This window comes from Epinephelus fuscoguttatus, linkage group LG4 (assembly GCF_011397635.1).
Source record: "Epinephelus fuscoguttatus linkage group LG4, E.fuscoguttatus.final_Chr_v1".
NCBI lineage: Eukaryota > Metazoa > Chordata > Actinopteri > Perciformes > Serranidae > Epinephelus > Epinephelus fuscoguttatus.
The window spans coordinates 2,751,070-2,765,939 of record NC_064755.1 but is presented as its reverse complement, the minus strand read 5'-3'; the positions used below and the strand labels follow the sequence as shown (position 1 = coordinate 2,765,939).

At 40.7% G+C, this 14,870-nt stretch overlaps 1 protein-coding gene across 1 annotated transcript in view; it reads right to left on the bottom strand.

Annotated features, from left to right (window-relative positions):
- The window catches only part of LOC125887559 (general transcription factor II-I repeat domain-containing protein 2-like), a 476,753-nt gene that overhangs the window by 34,415 nt on the left and 427,468 nt on the right, over positions 1-14,870 (bottom strand). The gene's annotated exons all lie outside the window — the stretch shown is intronic.

The following is a 14,870-nucleotide window of genomic DNA, read 5'->3' as shown; positions in this document are numbered from 1 at the left end:
TATCCATAGTTGGTGTACTGCATACAGCAGATGTCAGTAAACACACCTCCAGTTTGGGGAAGCCAATACATATTACCCAGTATTGGGTAATCACTAATATCACTATTGCAAATCTGTACAAGACAAAAAATATTAAATAAAATGAGAAATTATTTAAGTAACTGTGGTGTTGTTGTAAGCTACTGTCATTACTGTCTGTCCTGCATCTCTCTCTCTCTCTCTCTCTCTCTCTCTCTCTCTCTGTCTCATTGTGTCATACGGATTACTGTTAATTTATCATGTTGATCTGTTCTGTACGACATCTATTGTACGTCTGTCCGTCCTGGAAGAGGGATCCCTCCTCAGTTGCTCTTCCTGAGGTTTCTACCGTTTTTTTTTTCCCCGTTAAAGGGTTTTTTTTGGGGAGTTTTTCCTTATCCGCTGTGAGGGTCATAAGGACAGAGGGATGTCATATGCTGTAAAGCCTTGTGAGGCAAATTGTGATTTGTGATATTGGGCTTTATAAATAAAATTGATTGATTGATTGATTTCCATCCATCCATCCATCCATCCATCCATCCATCCATCTTCTAAAAGCTTCATCCTCTTGAGGGTCGCGGGGGGGCTGGAGCCTATCCCAGCTGACATCAGGCAAGGCAGGGTACACCCTGGACAGGTTGCCAGACTATCGCAGGTCTGACACATAGAGACAGACAACCATTCACACTCACATTCACACCTACACACAATTTAGAGTTATCAATTAACCTAGTCCCTAATCTGCATGTCTTTGGACTGTGGGAGGACTGCACAGAAGGACTCCCACACCCGGGATCAAACCGGGAACCCTCTTGCTGTGAGGCGACAGTGCTAACCACCACACCACCATGCCGCCCCTCATTTGTATATATTTTTTTATATAGTTTTGTAGAGTTAAAAAATCAAAAGCTATAGATTATTAATGACTATTTCACACACAAAAAACAGAAGAAAAAAACTGATATAGGTGGGTTTGCCTTTTCAAGGGCATATATAGCACATTTTTATTTTAACGCAAGTTCTTATTTGAACACAGGAATATTTCTGATCAGTCATTCACAAGGGCCTGTTCTCTGCCCAACACATTATTGGAGGGCCCCCATCCCATGGGTCCCAGTGCAACAACACCACCTGCACTGTCTACGCCCCTGGGTAAAGCATTGAACATCTTCTCAATATAGCATACATTTAAACTGACATTGATTTCTTAGGTGGGACTTTTTTAGGTGGCTAAAAATATGTTATGCTGCAGACCCCTCCATGGCAGTATATGTCAGGATCTGTATTTCATTTTGTATGCATTTCTTGTTTTATTTTGTAGTCTGTCTACGGCTATGTTGCTGTTAGTTTTGCTTCCTGTTTTTTCCCGCTACTGTGATTGCTGTCTCCGCCCGAATGTGTTTCACCTGTGTCTCGTTCACCAGTGTATTTGAACCCTGTCTCTTTCCCCTTTCTTTGCCAGACTGTCTTTGTTACCCTGTGTTCAAGCTTGCTTGTGCTCTGTTCTCTGTTTGCCTCCTATGTAAGACCAGTTTTGGTATTTTTGACTTTTGGATATCTGCCTGTTCCCTGTCTGCTTTGTTTGCCTGATTTTGACTGCCTTTTTGGATTTTGACCCTTGCTACCTCCTGGATTGAAGAGCTCATTTGTGGATTTTTATACTTCTGCCTTGATTCCTTTTTTTGCACTTGGGTCCACACACACCAGCCTTCACAGTATATTGCTCAGCTTCCTTATCAGACTCCAGCCTGCTTCTCCAAACTGGGGATGTGCCAACTGACATCTACTCTATTTATTTCATAGACTATGAATCGGTACCCCATACAGCCATACAATCTTGGCATTGTAGAGTAATTTAAGGACTATCACAAGAAGGGGGTGGCTGGGGTGTTTTCTCGACCTTCCAAGAAGCTACAAATATTTTTCCTTAAGCCTCCCTGAGTGATTTGGGGAAAATGTGTGACCCTCCCTCCACTAAAATTTAGTGAAATAGTTCGTTTTAAAACTTACCCTTTGATGTTTGAAAGTTGAAGTTGAAGTTGAAATCCTGGAGTTGGAAAAAAAGCCTCAGTTTTTCACTCTTGCATGCTGGGTAGTTTGTGCAAATGGTTTATTTTCTGGCCAAATTTTAAATGAAATGTAAAATAAAGTGACCAAATGATGAGAGTGACTCTTATGTGTCCTTAAATTTGAAAATTCAGCAATAATTTATGTTTTTACAATTTCTGGCTATGATAAATGGTGTAAAATTGGCTATTTTTTCCCCTTAAAATCTGTGGAAAAAATAAATACAAAATATAGCCATTTCAATTTATACGGGAAAAACTATAAAATCCAAAAGGTTTCGCTGGCTATTGTAAATGGTGTAATTTTAGCAATTTGTTTTTTTAAGAAAACATGCCAACCGTTTCTGCTGGTGGGTTTGGAAAGCGTGTTTTCTTTTGAAGATTTAATACTATGTTTCCACCACAGGGTGTCAGCAGTGTATCCCGTCAGCTCATGCGGACAGCGTGTGGGACACATGCAGTGTGTTAGAAGATGGATTCAGTAAAATGCTGTCAACTCATTTCTGTCACTGATGGCCTGTAATATTGTTATCATAGCTTGCAGCCATTAACTGAACATAGGAATGAATAACTAGTCCATGCACAGCCACTTGAGGTACATTAAAGTCTCTATTTAAAACTGCCTAAAGTGATTGTATTGAATAAGGTCATATTGTATGATATAATTAATTATATTTATTGGTTTAAATGGTTTTAATGAAATCACTGAATGCCATGTCAGTGTAGATTATATTTTTTAGCTGCAACCAGCAGCTCTATAGAACCCCATTTCCAACCAACTGTATGCAGGTTTTTTAAACACAGGAAAACCCACAAGACTCATTGCCAGTAGACCAGAATTGTGTACATGGCTCTTAGAAGACTACATGTACATTTCTGTTAAACTTATTGCTTAAGTCTGCCCACAATTCATACAATATAAATGCTGCTTTTCCCCACTGTCACAATAACCCCTCCCTCCCACACCTACCCTTAATTCTCTCCTACCAAATTCCATTGAACACATTTAACTGAGGTGTAAAAACATACTGAAGTCCGAAATTCATTGAATACATTCAATTAGGTTAAACAAAAATTATCGAGGTAAAAAAGTGGAATTGAACACACTAAACTGAAGTTAAGAAAAAGCTAATGAGGATTAGTTAGGGATGGGCTAAGAGGTCATGGCTAAGTGGTAGGTTTGGTTTGGACAGTGTATTAGTGTAAACTTGGTGTTTTTTGCTAACTGGCAGTTGTTTGAGTTGCTTGTTACAACAATTGTGTTCAAAAGTAAATTTTCTATGAAAAGAAAGCAAAATTCGAACACCTTGGCAATAAAGCTACCTTTCAAAATACAATAATAAATGAACAGATTCATGTAATACATACATACACCATTTTTGCCTCGTCCCCTTTTTAAACCTCATGAAGCAGTGGTTGCACAGAGGCATCGCTGAACTAGTGACAAGAGATTTCAGATTGTGGTTGTGTATGAACGCAAGAACATGTGGATGCATGTGTGTATGTAGTTGCAAATACTGCAAATTCACGCATGTTTGACATAAACCTCATTGTGTCTTTGTTGCTGTCACTTCCTTCTTCCTGTGGTCATACTGTTATGGGTACAGTGTGAGTGTCGTTTTTTTGGCAGCTGGTTGTGCTCAGCGCTGCTGCTACTGTCCAGCACACTGAGGCCATGTCCTCATTTTTATTTCTGTGCATTCAGAGGGTTTGGTGCAGTTTACATCCTACCACTACACACAAAACTTCAGCTGTGTTATTTTTAGACTAATATCTTAAATGTTGCCTGTTCTAAACAAATCATAACAAAAGACATTAAGTGATCTTCACCAGAATTATTCTGGTATTGTTGTATGGTATGGACCATAATACAGGGAGTTCAAATGTTGGTGGTTTTTGTTTTGTTTTTGTTTTTGTTACGCCTCTGTGCAAGCGATAGCCATGGCCAGAGGCATTACTTTTTTAAGTTGTGCGTCCAAACCCATCCTAGTGAGTATGATATCTCAAGAACGTTTCAAGGGAATTTCTTTAAATATGGCACAATTCCTCACTTGGACTCAACAATGAACTGGTTAGATTTCAGTGGTTAAAGGTCGAGGTCACTGTGACGTTGCATTTGTCTCATTCTCAGGAACATGATATCTCAAGAACACCTTAAGGGAATTTCTTAAAATTTGACTCAAACATCCACTTGGACTTGAGGATGAAGTGATTAGACTTTGGTGGTCAAGGGTCAAAGGTCAAAGGTCACTGTGACCTTGCACTGCATCTCATTTTAGTGAAAGCAATATCTCAAGAATAACCTGCAATATCTCAAGAACAACCTGAGGGAATTTCTTCAAATTTGCCACATACATTCAGTTGGACTCGACAATGAACAGATAAGATTTTGGTGGTCAAAGTTCAAGTCTATGTGACCTCATCTTTCTCATTCTTGTGAACGTGATATCTCAAGACAGTGGTTCCCAACTGGTTTAGCCACAGGGTCCAGATTTGTCCATAGTTCAAGGTCCACAAAGTTTAAATTATTCAGCATCGTACTTGCATTATCCATGTTAGTGACCTAGTTTGCCATCTCTGTTAATTAGCTGTCTGTTATTCACTTACTTCTACATAAAACACTTTTCTGGCCATTATTCAACGTCATATCTCAGGAAAAGATGGGGAGACAGAAGGTCAGATACTGAATTGGTGACACTAATCTTGGGTGTCCACCTTGACACTGTGCTGATTGTATAGATCTCCTGTGCTGGCGGGGCACAATGGGTGTGAAGCATTCATGTTTTCACAGACATTGATGTAAACTGTAGGAGAAACTTGACTGGTGCCTAGAGACATACAACCGTAGGGTGGTAATTCTAGTTTGAAATTAATTTGTGCCTGCAACAAGCGGTGTAACTTCAAAGCGGCTGCAGACTTGAGGTATCAGTAACACTTCCTGCCAACTTCCCAGCCTGTCTTGGCGTCACTTGGCTGATCTTCGCTCTTCAAGAATTTATTAATTGAAGTGTTGTAGGGAACATAAATTAGGCATCACATGGAGGCACCATTTCTGTAGGGAACATAAATTAGGGTGTCACATGGAGGCACCAATTGTGTTGGGAACAACAATATTAGGCCTCACCAAGGGGACACCATTAATGTTGTAAATTGGCTATCGGAAATAATTAATAATTATTAATAATAATTAATAATTGTGTTAAATAATGTGACTTAATTAACATTAAATCACCTCGTGGGGCACCGTTCCTGGAAAGAGAAAATGATAGCCAGTTAAAGATATCAGTCTCATAAAATGTGCTAAACTATTAATTTGGAATTTTGATTAGTAATTAAATAATAACCATGACCAAAATTAAGAGTAAAGCCTGAAGGGTTTCGGAGTTCTTGACACAGCAGAGGTTGACTATTCATTCACCCTTGTGCAACATTAAACAGAGAGCAGGTATGATTCCAAAATTATATTTAGGCCTATTCATAAAGTAGTGTTGGGATTCACAGGACCACAAATGGTTCATCATTTGGTAAAATCATCACTGGACAATTTAAAGGCTTTTTCCTCTGCATGCTCTTTGTCTTCAAACAAAGAGGGCTATGCGACACCCATCTCCACAGGAGATCACACCTCACACCTCAGTGAGACTCAAGTCCCAAAACTTGATTGGATAAGACCTTTTACAGTGACATGTGATTCTGTGATGTCACAGGCATCTGTACAAGATCTGCTCCCTTCCACAGAACTTTCTCTTCTTGCTCCAGCTGCTGTAGCAGCTAACACCTCTTTCTGGCTGGGCCTGGAACAGCAGAGGCCCAGAACCGGTGGAGGGAGGGCAATTGATCAGAGACTCACTTGCGAACACAAGGTTTGCAACTAGCTTTCCAGCTACAAGGAACTAAGTGAGTTAGCACCCAGCGTCTAAATCTGCAAGGACCCCGAGCGACTGGCTTCCTCGGATCAGAACCTCTGGAACAAAGAACAACAAAGACTGCACCTGGAACCATCTTCCCAGCCTTCTTCTGCCGGCTAACAGAGCAGTACACCACCAAGTGACTCTTTCTCCCATCTATTCAAGGATCGGTAATGTAACAACTGGGCATAGCTTATCACAGCTTTACAGGCTAAGCAAGACTGTTTAACTTGTTGTATGTGATTTGATGCTGTTTACTGAGTTATTGTTGTGATAGATTGCAGTTAGGTCATTGATTAGTTGGCTTCGCCAAAGTGTTTACTTTGCTAATACTGTTGACAGACAGATTCTTGCACACAACTAAACAATCTCTGCACTAATCCAGACCGTTTGCAACACAAATCACATTGACATAGACTCATCAGCAAATAGGCTTTCAACAGAGCTACACCCAAACAGGCATTCCAAAGTTCCCGCTTCTTTTCCTTTGTCTTTGTCCTGACCACACGGTCAGACAAACACCTCCCCCGAAACTGAAGCAGCCTTGATTCGGCCATTTTGGTAGTTATCTGTTGTCAGCCATTTTGCTTCGTAGGCCAAACGGCTCCTTGATTGGGGGGGTGTTGGAGAGCAGAGGTAGAGGGAGGAGTGGCTCACGACACACTTTGTTTTGCTCTACAGGCAGTGCACAACAGCGAACCTAGCGGTGAAACGATTTCGCTTATTGCTCCTTTAACAAATCATAAACAAAACAAAACAAAAAACAAAAACAAAACAATGACAAATAAACAAACGTATAGCGAACAGCAATACAGACACGATAGACCAAGAATTGAGGGACCAAAGCAGAAGTGCTTGGGTGCTAAATTAAAGTGCGATGTGCTAAGTGCTCAAGTGCTAAGGTGCAATGGTTTTTAAGGGTTAATATTACTGCACATTGCCCATGTTAAAATGCTAATTGAATTGCACACCACCAGATTGCACAGGTTTATGACATGCTAGTTTATATTGCATAATGCCCTATAGCACATGCAAATGTGTGTGCAGGTATTATTGCACTTAAATTAGAATACGTAGATGTATTTATGTACGCACAATTACACTGAGTTACATACAAGTTGTATGTATGTGTACAAGGACAGGTCTGGCTTGTCACTGGCACATCCAGACCACGTCCTGAGAAGGTTCCCTAACAAACAGACAGACAGTGCTTTGTGCTGTTATTAATTGCATGTTGCTCACTTGAAACATAATTAAACATGATGGTAACATATCTGTTTGGTCTGGTTGTATAGCACATATAAAGGGAAGAAATAAGCAGGATGGGGGCTACAAGCAGGTTAGTTATGACCACATATCTGATTTGTATTAAGCCATCTCTTCAAGTTGCTTAAAAGCTTAATATGTGGGACATTCCCTAATTACAAGAGGTAAACTATTCCAGTATTTACTGCCAATAACGCCAATAATGGTGTTCCTGGACAAGCCACTATCTGCTCTCAGCTTAATGAATTTGTTTAATGGGGGAGGTGCTAGCCCATGTAGCGCCTTGTACATTAGGCAGGCAATTTTGAAGTGTTTGAACTTATCAAAACTTAAAAAACTGTGGTTCCAGATGCATTTTTCTTGTGTCCTTGTTTCAAAGGTGAAACTCCAAGGAAGCTGGTTGCTCAGGGTCTTTGCAGAGTTAGACGCTGTGTGCTAACTCACTTGGTTCTCCTTGTTGCTAGAAAGCTAGTTGCAAACCTTGTGCTTGCAAATCTAAGTATCCTGGTTCAGGTTTGCCTCTGCCTTGAGCTTGGGCAAATCGTGGTCCAGGAAATAGAGAGTCTGTGAGCAATTGCCCTCCCTTTAGTGGTTTGGGGCCATGGCCTCTGAGTTGGTCAGAGATGGTGTAAGCTGCTTGGCATCTCACAAGCAAGAGAGCATCTGGGCTGGTCCAGGGGGCGTGAGCAAGTAACAAAACGTGTAGCTCAGCATGTGACGTAAACAGTGACGTGGGAGGATAGCCACAGCTGGTCAGTCCTTCGGCTATTCTCTTGTAAGTCGGCCCGTTCTTCACCATTCCTGTCATGGCCTCTTCGTTTGTGAGGGCAAGGGGGGCATGCAATTCCTTGTCTCCCTGGTTGCTTATCTTTACAGTGTCTGTCAGGTTTGCATTTCCCTCTTGCTACTAGCGGCTCGCTAATTCCTGCTATCAGCTGTTTCCTGTTTATCCACCGCCAGTGGGTTGCATGTGCGGCGTCATCAACAGCTCCCCCCACAAGTCTTCAACAGCCCCTCCCCTTGCAGAAGGCTGCCTTGGTCTTTTTAAAATAAAAGGGTTCTGCCAATATGATTACTCTACGAGACGGAAAATTGGGCACCTCGGATCAACTCGCCAATCCGGTTCTGTGTGTCTAAACGCTTGCAGCTTGCCAGCAAAACAACCCAACATTCGGGGAAAATCTGGCAGTGTAAAAGGGGCTTGAGAAAGACATGGGCCAGAATATCTTGTGGAAGATAAACTACATGTCTCCTCAACTTCTGTGTCTGAGATGTGGAGAGTCAGGTCACTGTTACCTCTGTCTGTTGGTGGAGGTTGGGGAGCTGACTTCATTCCCAAAGACTTCGGGTCTGGTGGGAAAGATTTCCACTTACTGAGTGAAGGAGGTGCTAACCTCTCATCCAGGGAAGAGTGTGAATCAGAAAAGCCGTAATCACACTGGCTGTAAGACTGTGCTGGGGCCAGATGTTCTGATCTAAGCCGAAACAGTTCTTCTTTATGTGAGCAGAGGTCTAAAGGTTCATTCGCACTGCCACGATGCGGAAATACAGGATCGATTTGCGGAATATTCACGCAGCGCTTTTCCGCGTTTAAACCATACACACAGGCGTGGTATGGATGCAGTGCGGAATTTCGCGTTGTTGTGTTCCAAGTCCATGCAGTGTGAACGGGTGTGGTTGAACATGGTCGAGAGTAGCAGCAGCAGTGAGCTGCTACAGCTACATAGCTACAGTGATGTCACCTATTAGCTTGTGGTCTCCCACTTTGAAGCCTAAAGTTAGGTATTTCAGCCATTGCCATCTTAATGTTTTGGCGCCAGAAATGACCATTCTTGGGTGAGAGGCTGGTGGAGTCAGGGGTGGATCTGACTGAGAAGCCGAGAACACTATCTGCAGACAGCTTGTCACTCAAAGCATCTACACCCTTAATTATATGTAACAGCAGGGCAGTAGTCACCATATAGTACATGGTATACGAAAGGGACACACCCACCCCCAATGTTCAAATATGCCCAGAATGTCCCCTGCAATATATAACTGAAACTGAAAAACAGCAACGAAAAAAACTGTTTTTTTTCATTGCTATTCTACGATAGGCAACCACATATCACCATCCGAAATAATGTAATCATCATAATTATAACTAAACATAACAAATCCCCGTTATTATTACTATCAGTTCAAATATTGCAGTTCTGTGTGTGGTTTGTCCAAGTGGAGTTGCCGTAGCAGAATGCCAAGGCTGGTTGCCATGGTTGCCATCAATGATGTTGCCAGACTGCTGTATGGGTAATGTTCCAGGCAAGCAATAGCCCCTTTTCCCCTTTCCCAACATTTCATGGAACTTTTATTACCAGGAATTTATTTACCTTGGTAAAAGAATTCCTGGTAATCTGTGTGGTTTGTGTTTCCACCGCACCTCAAAGTTCTGGAAAATGTATTCAAATTAGCGTGATGACGTAGATGATTCGGTGTGTGCCCTATCTTCAGCTCTGTGAGCTTATTGGCTGGTAACATGGTAACATTAGTGCTGGTGTAGAGAGTAGAGGCTGTTTGTCTCAGCCAGCAGCTAAATTTAAAAGTCTTTTAAGATAAGTGTCAAACTAAGTTAGTCTACATACAGAGAGCTGTCATTTGAGCTTGTTAGTAATAATTCACTATCAGCCAAACTAGCGGCTGTCATTGCGTAAGACATAATGTTAGTGACAGTGGATAAGAGACTGTGGACGGAGCATATTGAATATTCCCAAACCCCGCCGTTCCGAACAACCCCCACTCCGAAATTGACTGCACTCGCACAATTCTGAAATTCGTTGTACTACAAAAACTTGAAATGAATGTTCAACTCATTTTTTTATTGAAAATATGTCACTGTCTTCATTTATTATGTATAATTTCGCTAGCAGCAAACACATTTAAAGGAGACGCTTGTCAAGTCTTTTTACGCACGCTGTCCGTGTTGCTGAAATCCCCGCTGCAGCCGCCACTCTCTGCTGACAACAGACCAGGGGAGAAAAAAGACATTTCTTTGCTCTGTGCTTTCAGAAAATAACCAGAGTTAGGGTAAGAAAGACCAACGGTCTGTACAGCAGTCCTACTGTGTTTGCCAGGGCATATCAGGCTGTGTGATTCTGCACAAAGATTGGTTTAACGCACTGGAGCAATTTCATACAATTTCGGACATTTAACGTGATAAACTAATTTCAGTTCAACATGGTCATTTACTTAGAGGATTCAGCTGAAGCATAATGAGTGTTATATGTCATTAAGATGAAGTATTTGCTTGTTTTGTGGTTAATTATGCACATAATCCATTTGACCCCATCATGAATGGGATTTTTTATTCGTTCCTGCAGACAGAGACAAAAGGATCAATGCGCAGCCTCTGTTTCCTTTGCGTCCATCTCATTCATTCAAACTTTGTAAACACGGTTGGGATTTGTAGGGGACATGTGTGTGGTGCTCACTATAAAATGTGTTTACTAAAATGTGTTTAATAGCCTCATTTCTAGTCAAAACAAATCTCTTTACACTTAAAAAAAATACTTGTTTCAAGCAAATTTTCACTTGAAATAAGTATGAAAATCTGTCCATGGAGCAAAGTTGTTGTTTTTTTTTGCTTGCAATAAGAAAAAAAAACTTGCTCCATGGACAGATTTTTTTTCTACTTATTTCAAGTGAAAATTTTCCTGGAACAAGTAAGAGTTGTCTATAAACAAGTTACTTTTTAGGTGATGAGTTGTATTTCAATTGTAATGAGATTTGTTTTGACAGAAATAAATATTCTTGGTAAGATTTTGAGTTTTTACAGTGTACACACACATACACACACGCATGTACGTTTTTGACCATGTTGTGACTGTTTGAAGCAGGTCTTCATTCTTGCTGTTGTGGTTTGAGTCGTGTTGGGAGTTAGTGCAGCTCACTGTTCAATAAACAATTGAACTTAACTTTTTTACCTGCCTATCTGTTCGACTGACAGTTTTATTGATCAGTAAGATAACACTGACTTGGCACAAAGTTGGTTCAATTTAGTAAAAAGCCTGGATGTAGTTGCACTAGTTACTTTCATTTTGCTGTAGCTTACCTTGCTACATTTCTGAGGGTGATAGCTTTGATGTAGTGAAGCTTCATATTAGAGTAACTAGTAGCTTAGCTCACTACACTTTCCAAGTAGCTTGCCCAACACTGCTCAAGTTTCTGTTTTGCTGCCGTGATACTGAAGGTCATTACTGATTTCCAGTGTACTGCTTTTGGGTCCAAATTACACGTTATAATGTGTGTGTTTTGGAGGGTGGGGGTGGGGGCGTGCAGATTTGGTCCCTCCCAGTGTTGACTCCATGGCTACAGCCTTGTGTAACTGTAAGTCTTAAAAATGGAAATGGATGAGTGATATGTGAATTCAGCCCCCATACAGTTGTTATAAATGTTGAAATCAGCTATAGAGACCAAAACTGTTTTTGTACCAGGTTTTAAACAGTTTTTGTTTTTTTTGCTGTAAAGTTGGACCTTTAAACATGGGGGATTCACTGGCTTTAGGAGCCAGCCTCAACTGGACATTAGAGGAACTGCGATTTTGGCTCTTATGCATTGGCTTCATTTTTCAGCCCCAGAGTTTGCAGCTTGCCAGAAACACAATGACCAAAGCTTGCTTTTTGTTTGTTGGTCTCAAACAGTGGTCTGTAGATAGCAGGTGTCTCGCCTTGCTGGAAACAGTGATAACTCACTAAAACACAGCCAAGCTGATAATAGCTTTGTAGGTGAAACAAGTAGGCCTATGTTTCTGTTTATTCTTGTCCATATTAAAAATTGTAAATTTTCTGCATGGTGCCAACCACAGAGAGTGCTGATGTTCTGCTTGTTTTTAAACTCTCTCCACAACTGTCCACCGTGCTTATTGTTTAAGATTATTGGAGCTGTGCATGCTACCTTTTCTTCATGGTAATCCAGTAATAACTGGTTTCTCGCCATCTAATAAAAAAGTATGTCAGCATTAATAAATGTTTATTAATACATGGATTTTGGTCTGATTTCTCCACGTTTTCCCAGATGATGAACACCTGCCTGAGGAAGTTTCCCTGATCTATCAACCCCTACAGTTCTATTAAAGGGCCAGTGTGTAAAATGGGTTGAAAACAGTGACATCAGTGGTCAAATTCTAGATTGCAGGGCTCACTCGCTCACCCCTCCCGTTGGGTAAATGACGGTGGCCTCGTAGGGACAAAAAGCATTGCGCAGACACGAGTTTTTCAGGAGATGAACGACGATCCCCTCAGGGATCAATAAAGTATTTCTGATTCTCAACTGGCACGCCCCCAGTTTGGAGAAGCAGGCTGGAGTCCAATACAGAAACTCAGCAATCTACTGCCTTGGAAGGGTCAACAACAAAAGGTATTCTAGGCCCATCAAACAAAATCACATCAGTTCAAATGCACACTATATTTAGAGTATTTTCACTGCTTTACCTTAATGTCAGACAACGACTTCCAACAGGAAAATGCTATTATATACTATTCTGTTTCTCTCCAAAGCCAGACTTAATTTAGAAAAACTGTAATTTAACATTGCTGAACACAGGAGATAACAGTAATTGTTTTCTGTTATTGTGACTTTTGCATTTAAAAGGATTAGTTCAGATTCACCAAAGTCACACAATAACACTAACTGGGCTGCCTGACAGAAGTAAAGCAGTGGATATACTCTCAAAGTGTCCACTTAAAATGATATTGATTTTTTTTTAGTTGAACTTTTTTTATGTGGTTAAAAACGTTTTGTTGCTGACCCCATCCACAGCATTACATTGCTTAGCTTCCGTGTCAGACTCTGGCATGCTTCTCCAAGCTGGGTGCATGCTGACCAACAGCTGTTATTTGTAATACACTATGAATGAGTACCCCATACAACCCCACTTCAAAACTTTATCCCAGGTTTGTTATGACTTATATAACTACCAAAACAAGACTTCAGTAAAATAAAAGAAAAGCAAGCTTTGTGTGTTAATTGGAGGACTTTTGAGATGTTAACTGGCCGTCTAGCTTCGCAGAAGATTATGTGCTGCAAGGGTAGTACAATTTATACTGTGTGAAAGCGCAGTATTCTCTCCTCCGTGTCAGAAAACACCATGGATCTCCTCCTTTACTCATTACCCAAGAAGGCTGTAAGGACAGTCTATAACAGTCACTGTTATTAATTCGAAGATCCTGTCTGCGTCATGGGCTAATTTGAATGTGTGGTAAGCCTTCCCAGTTACTCTACATCTAATGATAACAGCCAGAAGGACTCAAATGAAACCAAAAGAGTTGCCCTGGCCCTGTAATGCTCTTGTATTATCTCCTTGTGGTCTTATATCAAATTAGAACCATTTGAGTTGATAGTGTGTGTGTGTGTGTGTGTGTGTGTGTGTGTGTGTGTGAGAGAGAGAGAGAGAGAGAAAATGTCTGAGGAGTAGAGAGGGGACCATTTATAGGCCTGCTGTCATTATAGCAGGATAGATTAACACATATTGCAGTAAGTACTTTACCATAGTTTACCTTATTGGGTAGTGAGGCCAAGAAGACTACAAGGCTGGCTGTGTGTTATTGTGAAGAAACAAAGAGCCAAAAACAGCCTGATTACACACACACACACACACACACACACACACACACACACACACACACGCTCAGGATTAGACCAAGTAATCCCAAACAAAACATGTGAGCCAGTAATCCCAATAATTTAGCATATGGTGGGAAAAAATCTGTGCATAACTTGGTAATGACAGCAATATGCTATCTGAGGGCCTGACAGTGTAGGGGAGCAGAGGATCATGGGTAATGGAAAAGACAAGGTAACTCGATTTCTATACCTAAATTAGCAGATGAATTAAGATATAAACTCAACAGAGTGGATTCCTTTGCCCTTTAAATATGTCAAACTTCCAAACCTTGTGTGCATCTCTGTGAATAAATTGTATTTCTGTGTAAGATATAAGGATTTTAGGGACTGTTCTTTACTTGTCAGCGGAGGGGAGGTGCTGTGGGGCAAATTGATTTTGGACCCTCCCGAAAGCTACAGATATTTTTCCTTGAGCCTCCCTGAGTGTCTGGGGGAAAATGCACACCCCTCCCATCATTAGACTTGAAGAGCTGAAAAAAAGCCTTGGTTTTTCACTCCTGTTGTGCATGCTGGTTAGTTTGTGCAAATTGTTTATTTTTTTTCAAATTCTAAACGAGACAGAATAGAGTGATTCTGATGAAATTTCGCTACTTTTGTTAGTACTTTTTTTTTGATGGAAGTGCTTGTCAAGCATGATATGCCCAAGGACTGTCAGAAATTTGAAAATCTGGCTATGTTAAGTTGTGTAATTTTGGCAATTTGTTTCCTTAAAAAATCTGTGGTAAAATAAATACAAAATGCAACCATTTCAATTTATCTGCCTCTCGCCTGAGCCAAAAAAAACCCCCAAAACAAAACAAACAAACAAAAAAAAAAAAAAACAACGTAAGTCCAACCCCTGTGCTTAAAAATAAAAATAAAAAAGTTGACATGCCTCACCCTTTTTACATCACCCCCTTCCTCCTCACAAGTAACGAACGGTCTCTTATTATATCTGGACATGTGTTTAAAAGTA